The sequence below is a fragment of the Pempheris klunzingeri genome, chromosome 8 (genome assembly GCF_042242105.1).
Source record: "Pempheris klunzingeri isolate RE-2024b chromosome 8, fPemKlu1.hap1, whole genome shotgun sequence".
Taxonomy (NCBI): domain Eukaryota; kingdom Metazoa; phylum Chordata; class Actinopteri; order Acropomatiformes; family Pempheridae; genus Pempheris; species Pempheris klunzingeri.
The window spans coordinates 19,103,878-19,117,558 of NC_092019.1; the positions used below are offsets into that span (position 1 = coordinate 19,103,878).

Consider the following 13,681-nt stretch of genomic DNA (forward strand, 5'->3'; position numbering starts at 1 on the left):
ACAGACAGGCGGAGAGGCAGAGAGGCAGAGAGGCTGTGTGTGGCGTCGACACATCTGCAGTGTGTTCAGATGGCCTCCACGGTGTTTGATTGGCTGGATATTATGACTGTTGTTAAAAGAATGAATAATAAAAGTCTTTTTTTTTAATGTATGCATAATGCTGTAGATATAGTTTGTTTCGGAGTAAATAAGCTGCGGACATAAACAGGCCCGCTGGTGATGGGATGGGAGTCAGTTAATGTAGGAAACTGGCTGATTAGTATACAGTTATTGATAATGTGAGACACTCAGAGGAGTGTTTCATGGTGGATTTAACAGACTCAACACTGTGACATGAAGACTGAAGTGTCCTTTTAACACACACACACACACACACACACACACACACAAGCCATGTTACAGCACAGTGGCTCGGACTCAATGGGGACAACTTACTGTGTAACACAGCGCGGAAACAAACTCCTCACTTTTATCAAAGTAAATGACAGCCGAGGCGGACAACACAAAGAGGCGAACAGCAGCACTAAAACCACTTTAATGTGGCAGACAGAGACTCGCTGGTAGGTCATTTCGTCACGCTGCATCTGTACCTTTTATTTCTAATCGCTGCTGCTGTTTTTTTTTTTTTTTTTTTTTTTTTCGTTACTTCCGCGTACAATGTTTTTTTTTTCCCACTGACACACGACAACTTTCGAACAGGAAACCTATCAGACGCTTCGCCTGTCGTTTTCTCCGTGTTTACGGGTGAGTAAATCATTTTAACGCCGCGCGTGAACGCTGAACTTTTACGTGTCTGTGTGGTGAATTTATAGTCGTCGTGAATATTTTGTTTTAACCGAGAGAAATGGCTCGTCCCCCCCTCCCCTCCCCTCCCCCTCCCCCTCTCCACCTCTCCACCTCCACCTCCACCTCCTCTGTAGCCCGAGCTGCAGACGGCAGGGTCCACATAGAGGAATGCTGTGCTCGGCTGGCTGCACTACATATCCCGTCCTCTGTGGATGAAAAAGGAGGAAGAAGAAGAAGAAAAAAAACAGCTGATAACGGGCTAATTTAACATTTTGGTTCATGAGTGTGGCGGCGGAACAAAAGTGACTCTTAACAGGCAACTTTTAGTGAGTGTCAGAGGCACGGACGCTGCAGGACTCTGCGACTTGACTCATTTAGGTCTGATCCCAAACTACAAATCACTTTAATGTTCTCAAAGGGAGTTATGTTGTGGCATTTGCGGTGACCTTGTGAAGTTTTATGTATCTTCTTTGCGAGAGCATCCCTCTGTCATGTATCACAGGAGTGCTGTGGGTGTCTCTGCACGGGCAAACACAGCCACAAGAGTATGAGCCTGCTTCTGCTTCTGCTTCTTCTTAAATTGCCCCCTTTTTTTGTGTGTGTGGCTGTTTTCTGCTCTGTGCATTTGGATCAAGCACCCTCAGCACCGTGATTACAGAGACTTAGGTAATCAGTGCCAGATCAAGCTTTTAGTTTTCCTCTTATTTATAATGTCAGCATTGTTTTAGGGCAACGAGGAGGGAGTTCTACAGACCTGCTGCACAGTGTAACAGGAGTCCCCCTCCTCTCTTCCTATACTACTCACTCATCTGATCAAGCCCCTATAGAGTGGCTGTTTTTCAGTGCAGACTGTTCAGTAATTAGTGTCTGCGTGCCATTGATTACCCATGATGATTTTGCCTTGTGAAACAGAGGGCATCGCCTGTGCAGAATAGGCGAGAGTTTCCTGCGTTCACAGGAAACTGCAATTACTGTACATCTAGTGCGGCTTCATTATCTCACTGCAGTCATTAAGTAAAGGAGGCTGGAACAGCGTGGGCTGTGCTTGCCAGTGAGCAGACATGTTTTCATTAATCACTCCTCAAAGAATAGCAATGTTTTTTTAATGCCAGGCTGCTAGGCCAGTTTGTCTTATATGTGCCTCTATGACTTTCAGTCTTCCGGGGTTTCGGCCTGCGAGCACGAGCTCCGTCTGAGCAAACTCATCACTCTAGTGAGTATTATTCTAATTATTAGACGGTGCCATGTGTGTGTGTGTGTGTTAAGGGCGTTGCAGCTGGCGGTTTCGGAGAGTGTAACGTGTTTCCAGCCAGCCGCCGAACCCCAGAGGCCCCATGTGAAGCAGGCCCTGCCACTTCCTGTTACGCTCTGCTAGACTAGAGGAGCACTGCACTTGTCATCTCTCTCTCTCTCTCTCTCTCTCTCTACGTTTTACGTTTTACAAGTACAGGCTTGTCTGGAGCCCAAAGGCTACCTTCTCTTCCTTTTAAAGGAATGTTGGCTATTTAATCTGAGTTGCTGTGCTGCTCTCTCGCTCCCTGTCTCTCACTCTCTCTATTATTACAGGCCTACGTAAACTCACCCACATTCGCTGTCTCTCGGAGAGTAGGAAGATAAACTTGGATAGGGGCTACAGTGAGGCCTAAGCCTCTATATTAGCCTCTATGAGAGATACCCAACAACTGGAATGACAGGTAATGGCACCTACAGTGGAACAGCCAGGGGGTGTCCTAAGGGCCTGGAGCTGTGTTGCAGGCAAGCTAATAATTTACTGTAGTCAGGCCTGGACTTCAAAGGGAACACAGGTATTCTTCTCTGGCTGCAGTTAGATTGACGCACAGGCAGCAGATAATGAGAGACAGAGCAGACTGGGCTGCTCTTCTTCTCTCCACAGGTCAGCAGTGAAATCTACTGATTCCTTCTGACGGAGCTCAGTGGCTGAGTTGCGGTGAAGTTACAAAAGAGTGTGTTTGAGCGTGTGTGTGCAAGTGCATAGGATGTTGGTTATGCTGCACTGTGCGTGTGACACATCTACACCTGGAACCACAGTTCACCTCAGCGCTGAGCGAGGTGACGCACTGTAAGGGCTAGAATAAGAATAGAATAATTCCTTCCACGGCTGTGGTTGTGGTTGGCCATTTGCAGGGAATGCTGTGAATAAGCATCATGCACCTCAATTTGTCCAGTATTTTCTGGATTATTAGCTGGAATAGCCCCGAGCAGGCATTCATGTCTGGTTATTTCATCTGTAAATTGTTCCTTAAATGAATTAACAAAACATTCCCTCTATCATACGATTTTGTCACACTGAGGGAAGGTAGACCTGCCTAAGACAGCTGCATAAAAACAGATTTTAAAAACACTTTTTTCCACTAAGAAAAGCACAGGTTTAAATAATAAAATGACCGACGGCTGAATTCCATTTAGCTGCTTCAGTTTCTGGGTCTTGCTGGATCACACTGTTGTGGCTTACAGGGACACTAGAGTAGAGCGGAGTCAGTGTTCATGTTCTTACAAACACCTGTGCTTTTTCTACTATGACAAGTCGAAATGTCTCCTGTAAAACAGACCTTTACCAAAAAGGCTAAAACACAACATTCATACACTCTGTAGTAAATGGGGAGAAAATTCTAGGACGCAGACATGGCTGCTATTCATGGGTGTGATGCTATAGTGCTTCCTAAAGGGGCTTAAAGGGTAACTCCAGGGATCTACACTGTTGGCAGACAAGCAGCAGAGGCCGAGGTATCCTGACCTTTTGTGCTCAGTATGGGTCAATCTCCAAAAACATGTGATCCTACAGTTCCCACAATGCAACCTGGTAAATGCCCACACCCAAAATTCCACACCCATAGTTTCATGCATGTTTTCTGTTATAAGGTTTTAGTCTTCCAAACCCGAGCCGAGGTACCCCGATGATATCGCTATGACATCATAAGGGTTAATAAGGGATAATGTACAGGGAGCCGCTCATTACTGCAAAATGAAACCTGACAGGATGATGACAGGTTTTGACAGGTTTTGCGTCCAAAGGGGTTCCTTTCGCAATAATAGCCGCCGCTGGCTGTACATTATCCCGCTTATTACAAGGCTTCATACTTAAGAAATCAATAATTTGACACAGAATACTGACTTAAAAATACTTTTATTGATGTAGAAATGATCTTATCTCTTCTGGCGTCGATGGCAACATCTGAAATAATGGACCATAGAATGCTGTTCTTGTCCAATCAGAATTGAGTATTCAACAAAGCCGTGTAATAACATATTATAAGGGCATCGCAGCTCCTCTAGCCAAACAGAAGCCTTTTGTCTGAGCTGACAAAGTGTTTTTAATGTAGACAAAACATTGATTATTGTTTTCATGAGTAATTTCAGACCGCTCATTGTAAAGCTAAAACATAAGTGCCACTGTTCAGTAATCATATGCTACCAGCTCATCCACAGGACGATGCGTTGGAAGTTGGAAGTGGCTCTCACAGGCAGCCCAGTGTGTTCACCTGCCAGTCTCTGTCACCTCTCTGCTGTCATTCACCACACACTGCAGGCAAACTAGACAATGCTCCCTGCTCACACTATGTGTGGTCAAAGAGTGTGCATGTGTGCGTCATGTGTGTGCAGCTGTGACCCCCCCCCCCCCCCCCCCCCAACTGAATGACTCCTTCAGGGGCCAAAGTGACTGCAGCCATTCTCAGTGTGAGTGTTCACACTAAACGATGAGAGGACTTTGTGCTAGTGCTGCAGCAGCGTGGTCCTCACGCTGTGAAAAAAGGTAGTAAATGGAAAGAGTTACATCTGTCTGTCCAAGTGTGAGTCAGAGAGATGGCTGGAAAGCTGGTGTGACGGAGAGTGTGCGAGCGAGAGAGAGCGAGGAAACAGAGAATGAGCTCTTTCATTTGAGGGTCAGGGTGGAAAAAGCGAGACTAGACTCCGCAGATGATGTTTACTCTTGGGGAGTGAAAGCTGGGGGGGTATGGAGGGACCATACATGGGTGGTGGGGTTAAAGGTCGTCCAGTCTGAGGGAGTGTGTGCGGCCTGTGTGCTGGGTACATGTTAGCACCCAGGCCTTTCTTAGCAAAAAGGAGTCTTTTATTTGTCATATTGTAAAAAAAACATCACGAAAGATACAAGATGCTCTAGCACGATTTAAATGTTACAACACAATACCTCATATTTTCCATCATTATTTGTAATGATATATTATCATTTTATTTATAATGCAATACCACCAATTGTCTAGTTTCCTTTGGCAAAGTTTACCATTTTATTGTTTGAATGTAACTATGATGTTTGGTGCTGATGCTGCTTTATTAGCTCCTGTCGTCATTAGTTGCCACGTGTTCCTGTAGTGCTTTGTTATATCAGTATTTGGGTAATTAAAAGCTATTTGCAGCCCTAAAGGGAAGCACACATTGACCCAAAGATATTCAGTTTTACTACCATAAAAGGCCAGAAACTACTCACATTTGCAAAGTTAGAACCAGTGAATTTTTGGCATTTTTGCCTGATAATTACTAACAAGATTGATTGAACATTGTTGCAGATTAATTTTCTCTTGATCAGTTGATTGGTTAACGATTTCAGCTCTAAAGTGCACCTGTGCATTGTGTAACCATTCTTAATACTAGGCACCTTTTTAGGTTTTGGGGAGTACTGCTGCATATGTGGAAAAAAAAAAAGGTTGTATAAAGCCTTCCGTGGCTCCAGAGGAAGCTGTACGAAATCTGACAAATTACCTCAAGTGATGTTGAGGCTGAAAGCTACAAGTCTGAAAATGAAATAAATCTGTGGGTGTGGAGTTTAGAAGAAGTGTGTTTGCCAGACTCTGTAGCGGGTTCCTCCTCTCTGCTTGAGACTTGCAGCTACATTAGCCACTGTTAGCATAGCACACTAGCCTTGTGGGTAAAGTAGGCAGCAGTTTTTGACAAGTAAGAGGAATGTGTGGAATACAAAAGACAATATCTCTGATTCTGGTGCGATCGATTAAAGAAGAAGAAAAAAAAATATAGATATATTATTTTACATACATATTTTAAATATACAAAATATGAGCGGAGAAAAGAAAAACCCCACACATTGTCCTCTTACTGGCAAAAACCTTTATAAAATAAAGGGGTTTTCTTTTTGTCCCTCTCTTGCTTTTGGACATTTTCTCCTAAACACCTGTTTACAAGAAACTCAAGGTGTGCATTAACCTTTTTAAGTCAAATGTATAAAATGTAAAAGATATTTTAGCTATAGACTCTCAGATATGGAAGTTATCCGCTCTCTTGTTTGATTCGATGTCATTTCTTTGTAGATATGGATTTAAATGTTAAGGGAAAGCATTGATTATGATCAGCACAGAGAACCGTCTTGGCCAAAGACTGAGTTATCCCTTGTTTTTCGTTATCCTGAGCCTATCCTGAGAGAAGAATGTTGCCTATCTGGATTGCACGCTATTGGCACGAGTTTAGCATCATGAACCAAGGTGTGCTTGTGTGCAAGTACAGAGGCATGTTTGACCTCAGAGACTTTGATTCTGGGCAGGCTAAATTCCTTCCAAAAATATCCAGTATCAGCCTGCTGCTGTTTTGTTTGGTATCATCTGGAAATCTGCAGCTAAACGCTGAACACACACATACAACACACACGTTTGAATGAATGCGGAGCAGTCTTTGTTGCTAAATCAGAGGTTTCTGTGTTTGGCCTCAGCAATTACTGCTCCATCGACACACACACATACATACACACACACACACACACACACACACACACACACACACGGAAGCAGTTAGTTAGGCCAAGCTGGAGGTTCACTGTGGACTGCCAATCCATGCCAGTCGATTGGCCCCGGCCTATCAAATGTTTCCATGAAGCCAGTGACCTCTATATGGGGACAGGGAGGGAGAGGGAGAGAGAGAGACGGGGGTGGGTTTGGGTGGGGGTGGCAGCTTGTTAGAGCAGGAAAGTGAAGTGTACTTTGGCTCTAAGGAGAGACCCAACAAAATGAAGAGAGGGTGCGTTCAGCTTCGGTGTACGTGCACGGCTGCGTGCGTGAAGAAGGGAGGAGGTTCAGCAGTAGCTTGTTGTTCGGGATACCTCGTTTAATGTCAACCTCGAAACAATGGGAAGTCTTGCGCTGAGATTGGAGGGGGATGGGGATTGTCCACTGTCATTAAAAGCCTCTGAGAGCAATGTCTGCTCAGCTGAAATCATATGAAGAGAAGGTCAATGATTCTGTGCAGCGGTTGTATCCAAATGAAATCAGATCAAGGAAAGGTCATTGCAGTAGAACTCAGAGGAGACATGTCAGTGGTGCAAATTTCGAAACCCACAAGGGTTCAGCATACTTTTTTGATGAGTGGGACTGTGTTTGGTGAGGCTTCTTGGGTTGCTTAAAGCCAGGAAGTTGCAATTCAAGGTTATCCAGAGTATATGCTGTAGGTTCCACTGTATTTACTTTCAGAGCAAAGTTTGTAAGGAAGTTTGATATTATGTTTAAGAAACAAAATGGCCCCTGGAACATATTTTCTGTAGTCTGGGAGTACAGTACAGCCTCAGCCACTCCTCGCTGGAGCTGCCTAAGGTGCTTCTTTTTAGCGCAGGGAGATGTGTTCCTCTTCAGTGGATTTCAAACTCTGTCCCTGCGGTTTCACACTGGATTTCTGTTGTGAAACTTATCCCATTAGTATTCATAAGCTTCTGGCTCAGGGACAAATCATTTAAGTTGTTCCATATTCGGGAGCCCTTTCTGAAACATGTTGGAGATAATGGGCCCAAGTCCCTCGGAGTGGACTAGCATGGATACACATATCCATGTAGGTCTTAGAGTTTTATGTGTGATTACCCCATTATAATACCCGATTCCTCTGGTTACATCTTACTGTATAAACCAGCTGTCTTGGTGTGTGTGTTTCTATTTTTGGTTCTATGTTCTGCGGTGAGGGTAAGGAGGGTGCATGTTTTTGTTATTCTCTTTCATTCTTAATTTTCCAAGCCTTTGGAAATCAACAAAAAAAAACAACTTACAGCTGAAAACAATGAACAACACGTAAGTTAGGATTCTGTGAAGCAATGAAAAGACCTTCCTGTGTTCTCCCTGCGCTGTTGGCCATAATCTTATTTTAGCCACTACGTAATGGTCGTTAAATTACATAATTGGCCCTTGTCTGCCGGCCATGAATGCGCAGGCTGTCTTGGAGCGATCGTACAAGGGGCCGCTTTATTGTGGGGTAAAGGTGGAGGAGACGAAGGAGGACACTTGACAGACGGAGAAAGAAAAGGAAAATGAATCAGAAGATGTAGAGAGGTGAAATATACTGAAAGAAGGGATGGTAGAAGAAAAAGGGATGCTGTATTCAAAAAGACGAGCCACTCCCTCTCTCACACATGCACTGATGTCCCTTCCCTCGTACACACACTCTGCTGTGCTACACTATCGTCAGTATCTCACAGTGCGTCCCCTCCTCCGGTGTTTGCTTACTGTCGCTGCGGTGACGAGATTTCTGGGATAACTTTGCCCTCTGTAATGTTCAGTCGACTACTCTGTTGCCCTTGTACTTGTTGAACCAACGCGCAGACATTCAGTCATGTTACGCCTTATCTTGACACGTCTTATCTCTCTGAGGTGATACAGGCCTATCTCTAATCAAGCCACTGTTTGGAGAATAGTTTAAGATGCTCTGTCAGGCTAAACCGTTCACTTTTAATAAAGGGGTAATCCAGTTTTTTTTTTTTGTCTTCTACATTTTCAATAATTTATGTAAGACAGTTCAAAGAAGGCAGGTCATAGTCAAGATATCATGACTGTCAGTCACAATGTGTCATCCCATAATGCAACTCCATACTACCTTTGATCAGAGCCTGGTAAATACCCACATATTTTCAACGCAGGTTTTTTTTTTTTAAAGCCTCATGTCTAAAGTCTACACCACGTTCTGCTGTTTACACGGGCTGCGTAATGCTTTTCGCGATGTGCAAATTGAACTTTGTGCTTAAATTTAGTGGAGTGTCACCTTTGGAACAGCGTTTGCCTGTGAGTTGTGTCTACAAACAAATATCAGAATATTGCGTTCACTTATTCTTTTTGTATAGTTGAATTTGCGCATTTGCACTCGATTGTTTTTATTGTGTAATTTGCCTCACAATTGTGACATGGACGTGGTTGATATACTGAAAAATTGCACAGACCATAGAGCATGTTTACACTGTTTTCTCTGCGGTACAAACTCGCTGTCAACTCTGCCAAGAATAGCCAAAACCATTTGGTCTGGGTTGAAAGCATCCAGTGAGTATTTTGTATTTTACAGCAGATGCAGAGGTTGTAGTCGTTTCTGGATGCTTCTGTGCTTGTTAGACTTTCCACAGTTTCTCGCACTTATGTTTCCATTGCCTGTTTTTTCTTTCTTTCCAATGTTACTGCCTTGTTTTTCATTTCCTGCTTCAGTGTGTCCCCTCTTTTAATTCCTTCTCCACGCTCTCTTTCCTGTGCATGTAAAACCTGCACTTTTAGGCCAACCTCTCCTGTTCACACTCTTTTCTCGTGAACTCTCTGTTCCTCATTCGTTCATCACTGGGTTTTTTTCCTGCTGTGCAGTAACTTCCTTTTCTGGTTCCCACGTGAACTTAGACAAGTGGCAAATGCGGTTTATTTGATGCAGTGCTGCCTGCCTTATTTTTTCATCTTTTCTCAATCTCTCTGTCTTTCTCCCCTTCTCTCCGTCTCGCTTTCTCTCTCTCTTTTTCTCTTTGTCTCTCTTTTCATCTGATAGGTCATACAAGAAACGGCTCTGATAGCTTCCTGAGGAAATGACACCCACTTCCTGTCTGTATGCCTCCCCATTTGCCACCTTCCAGTCCCCCAGTTTTTTGTTTGTTTTTTTCTCCTCCTCTTTTGCTCAGGCGCCTTAGGGAGCAGCCGCTGGAGGAGCAGTGGTGCTGGTAGGAATCCCCCAGTCACTGCTAATGAGGCTGTGGCCTGATGAGAGGGCCAGATAAACAGCAGTACAAACACAGCATGCTATAGCCATTAGCTGCCGGGCTATTTTTGGACACTGCCCTCATAGCATATAGAGGACAGGACACAGACTATTGTGACTAGTGTAAGAAGAGAACAGTGACCCATGCTTATACAATGGATTCAGTGGCCAGGTGCATCTAGTAATTGAACGTGGGAAGCTCTAAGTTTACTGTTTTCAGTACAGGAAAATATATGCTGAGTGTTCTCTCACCAGCTGGAACCTTTTTACTGATCTAGTGTTTTTGGTCACTCGCTCTGCCCTGAAAGTTCAAATAATTTAAAGCTTTATCCTTCATGCTGCAGAATATTTCCAAAACATGTCTAATCAGGTTACCACTGACCATGAGGTAGCAAGAGACATAGTGTTTTATATATATTGAAATATGTCAGGTTGGGATCTTTAAGTCTTTAAGTTACTTATTTATAAATCACCCGTGCGTGTGTGTGTGCGTGTGCGTGTGTGTATATCTGTACTTTTGGCGCTTAGTCTCTGCTGAGACCATGTGATCATGTGTAAAAAGCCGTATTATGAGAAAACCTGTCAGATCAAATCTACAGGAAGTTACTTTTGTAGTGTTTGCAGCCTGCACATGTCTTCCCTTTAATGATTTGTCTGTTTTAGACCACTTGCTTTGAAGTGACATCTTAAACTGTGGGGTTAAAGGTCAGTGGCCTGTGTGGAGATTCCTTTTGCTGAATGAATAAAGGCGATAAAAACACTGAATGCAGCTGGCATGCAACAATGGGCTAAAGCACTGTTTGCTAATCCAATTAACGATGATCTTTGCCCTCTGGTTGGCTCTGAAAAACATGATACTGGCACACGTCTATTCATAACACTTTGTGGTGCAACACTGGAGCACCTGCATGAATAAGCACTGTATGGTTCGATGTGGTCCAGCTCACCTAAACCACTCCTCTCTGACAGTCACCGTTTGACAGGTGTGGGACCCCCACCTCCCACCGTTGCGGTATGGATGCTGAAGATGCCTACCTTGGGGTGAGGTCACATTTTGGCTCCTCCTCTCTTCTTGGTCTGAGGGGTTTTACTAAAATGGTGTTTTAACGGTTTCACAATGGATGCGGGCTCTGGAGCTGATGCAACAGTGACCTTTTAGTGACCTGGTGGAAATATGAAACGCTAAAACTGTGCTGCAACATCATCCTAATGTTCAGGAGCTCAATTAAACAGGTGCTGTGTTTTTTTCCCCTTTGCTTATATCCAGCATTAGAGCTTGGCCCTGTCACCCCAGAGATGCACAGGAATGCTGTTGTAAAGACCAGTTGTCATATAGCACACACGTTCACCGGCAGCTCCCCACAATTGCACAGGAATGGCCCCCTCCCACACATGTGCGCAGTCTTAACCCACACACACACACAAAGGCACGTACGCTTGATGGCTATCACTGGATTGATGCCACCTGACACTTTAGTTAGAACTGGAATGTGATTGGAGGGAGGGGAGCGCGGGGTGGGCAGGCAGGCAGGCGGGCGGGCGGGGGTCAGCTGCCGACTCTCAGGAGCGCCAGAGCTGATCTTTGCTCTTCTGGGACGCGCCGTTCAAATACTGCATGGTGGTGGTCTCCCCCCCACCCACCCCCCACCCCTGCAACGTCTGTACCAGCCAGGATAGACCCTCGCAAATTGGAGCTAAGACCAGCTATCGTGTACTAACCGAGGTGAAGGGAAGAGGCTCTGGTTACTGCGGAAACTCTCAGACTGTCTCCATCTGTTGTCTGAACTGTGCCATATGCTGGAATGTACCACTTGGCTCCTTCTGGACGGAGGAGGCTCGCACTCTTGCCCCTCTACAATCTTGTGCTCTTTAAATGCGGAGCAGAGTTGACCTTCCCCACTCCCCTCTGAGCGACCGCAATTAGCTTCCCCCTGACTACTCCAATTTATCTCTCACAGTATGAACACGTGTCCTCTATACGAGGGATTGGCTTCAGCATCGCCCGTAATGAGGAGGCTGAAATGCTGTGATCACTAGTTCAGCATAGTAGCAGCAATGTTTTCATAAGTATCAGCTTTCCTCAAGGCTTCACAAGCACCCTCAGCTTCTCTGCATCTTAATTGAAATTTGACAGTTAACTGAGGCGGAAACAGAAGTCATTCACCGTCAAGGGGGCTTAGAGGTTTGAGAGATCTTCCTCAAATCTGAGACCTTATCTGACCTTATCAAGTCTGCGATGTTGGGTTATACAAATTAAAGAAGATAACGTGGTATAAACAAAGTAGGTGTTATAACTGACATAATAATCTGATAAATGATTCTCTAAGTAACAACAAGATACAGTTAACACTACTGATTGACATTTTTCAGGATTTCTGACAGAAGTGTTGGTCCTATGCACCTGTCATTAGGACTGTACGCTGTGCAAGAAAAAAGTTTTCACTGAAAGCATTTTATCTTTCCACCAGGAAATGGCTAAATCCGCTTTTGCAGCAGTAGTCGGTTATAGCTGTTGTTGTCATGGTGAGATAACCTTGTCGGCGTTGGCGGTTTCGTTTTGGTGAGGAGCTCAATGTGTGTGTGTGTGTGTGTGTGTGTGTGTGTGTGTGTGTGTGTGTGTGTGTGTGTGTGTGTGTGTGTGTGTGTGTGTGTGTGTGTGTGTGTGTGTGTGTGTGTGTGTGTGTGTGTGTGTGTGTGTGTGTGTGAGAAAGAGAGGAGGTGTGTCCCTGTGTGTGAGTGCGTATGGCCATGTAGATGTGTGTTCATGGCTCTGACAGGCCCATGTCTCACTGTTTGGCTAACCCCTCCTACGCATGTTGCTCTGACACTGGCCTTTCTCAACCCGCAGCCCACTGGATGTAGCCATAAATGAACACATTCTCTTTCTGTCCCTCGGTTTCTCTGTCTCTCTTTCTTTTTCTCTCCCTATTTCTCTCCCCGGCTATCAGCTCTGCTTCTCTCTCTCTCTCTCTCTCTTGTTACAAGAACTCACCTTGACCTCAAAGCATTTGTTGACTGTCCCAAATACCACTGTACACATACACGCTGTATTTAAGCCATGAATTGAATCGTGGTCGTATACACGGTCCAATTTCCTCATAAACTCTAACCACTAAGTGATTTTTCACTTCCTTCTCAGCCACTGTGTTATTCCAAATCAATTGTATTACCAAATCAGATTCCATCATTAGTTTTAGTTAATTCTGCATGTCCAATCCGCTTGATTTAGAATTTCTTTTTACATTATTTAGTGTGGAGAAACAGAGAACGTACACTACATGAATTACCTGAGTATGTTAGATAGGCTTGCTTTAAAAGAACAAATTCCGTTCAGATAAAGTAACCAATCTTTATATCTTTATTTTATCTGTACAGCACTTTAGCAAACAGAAGTTACAAAGGGCCTTACAGTGTAAAGCCACAATCAACCACTACAGTTACAACTAAATACAAAAGTGTGAAAGAAGACTCAAAATTTCAAATATAGTGGTTAAAATGGTAAGAGGCCATTGCTGAAGGATCTCAGGTTACATGAAGGTTCGTATCATCATATCATCCAACCCTGTACTGAATATTGACCTTCAGCTACTGTCATTCAAAACCCTCATACAAAATGGTAATGAAATGTGGATATGCAAAGCTATGGAGCACTATTCATAATTTTCAATCTATAAAATTACCTTCTGATGAAATCTTCCAAAATGCTCCTTACGTTTCTTAAGGCTTTCTTTCCTTATAGGGACTATTGGACACACTTTGCCTTTGACTCATACTCTTTGGCTCTGTACTTATCCTCTGCCCCCTGTCTTCACCTAGCAGTGGACAATGTTGCACTGTGTAGCTGTTGGTGTTTTTTGATGTGTGTTGGTGAGTCTTTGTGTGTGTGTCTGGGTGTTCCCTGGTAGCGGTAGTGGGTCTGCAACCTTCAGAGGAC

At 44.2% G+C, this 13,681-nt stretch overlaps 1 protein-coding gene across 2 annotated transcripts in view; it reads left to right on the top strand.

The window, feature by feature from the left end:
* The first annotated feature begins 567 nt into the window (after positions 1-567).
* Positions 568-13,681, top strand: part of arhgef1 (Rho guanine nucleotide exchange factor (GEF) 1) — a 40,440-nt gene continuing 27,326 nt past the window's right edge. The window contains exons 1-2 of one of the 2 annotated variants that reach the window (XM_070835016.1): positions 568-744; positions 1,943-1,999. The gene's annotated coding sequence lies outside the window, so the exon portion shown is untranslated. The remainder of the gene's footprint in view (positions 745-1,942; positions 2,000-13,681) is intronic. The other variant, XM_070835015.1, reaches the window with a different exon arrangement.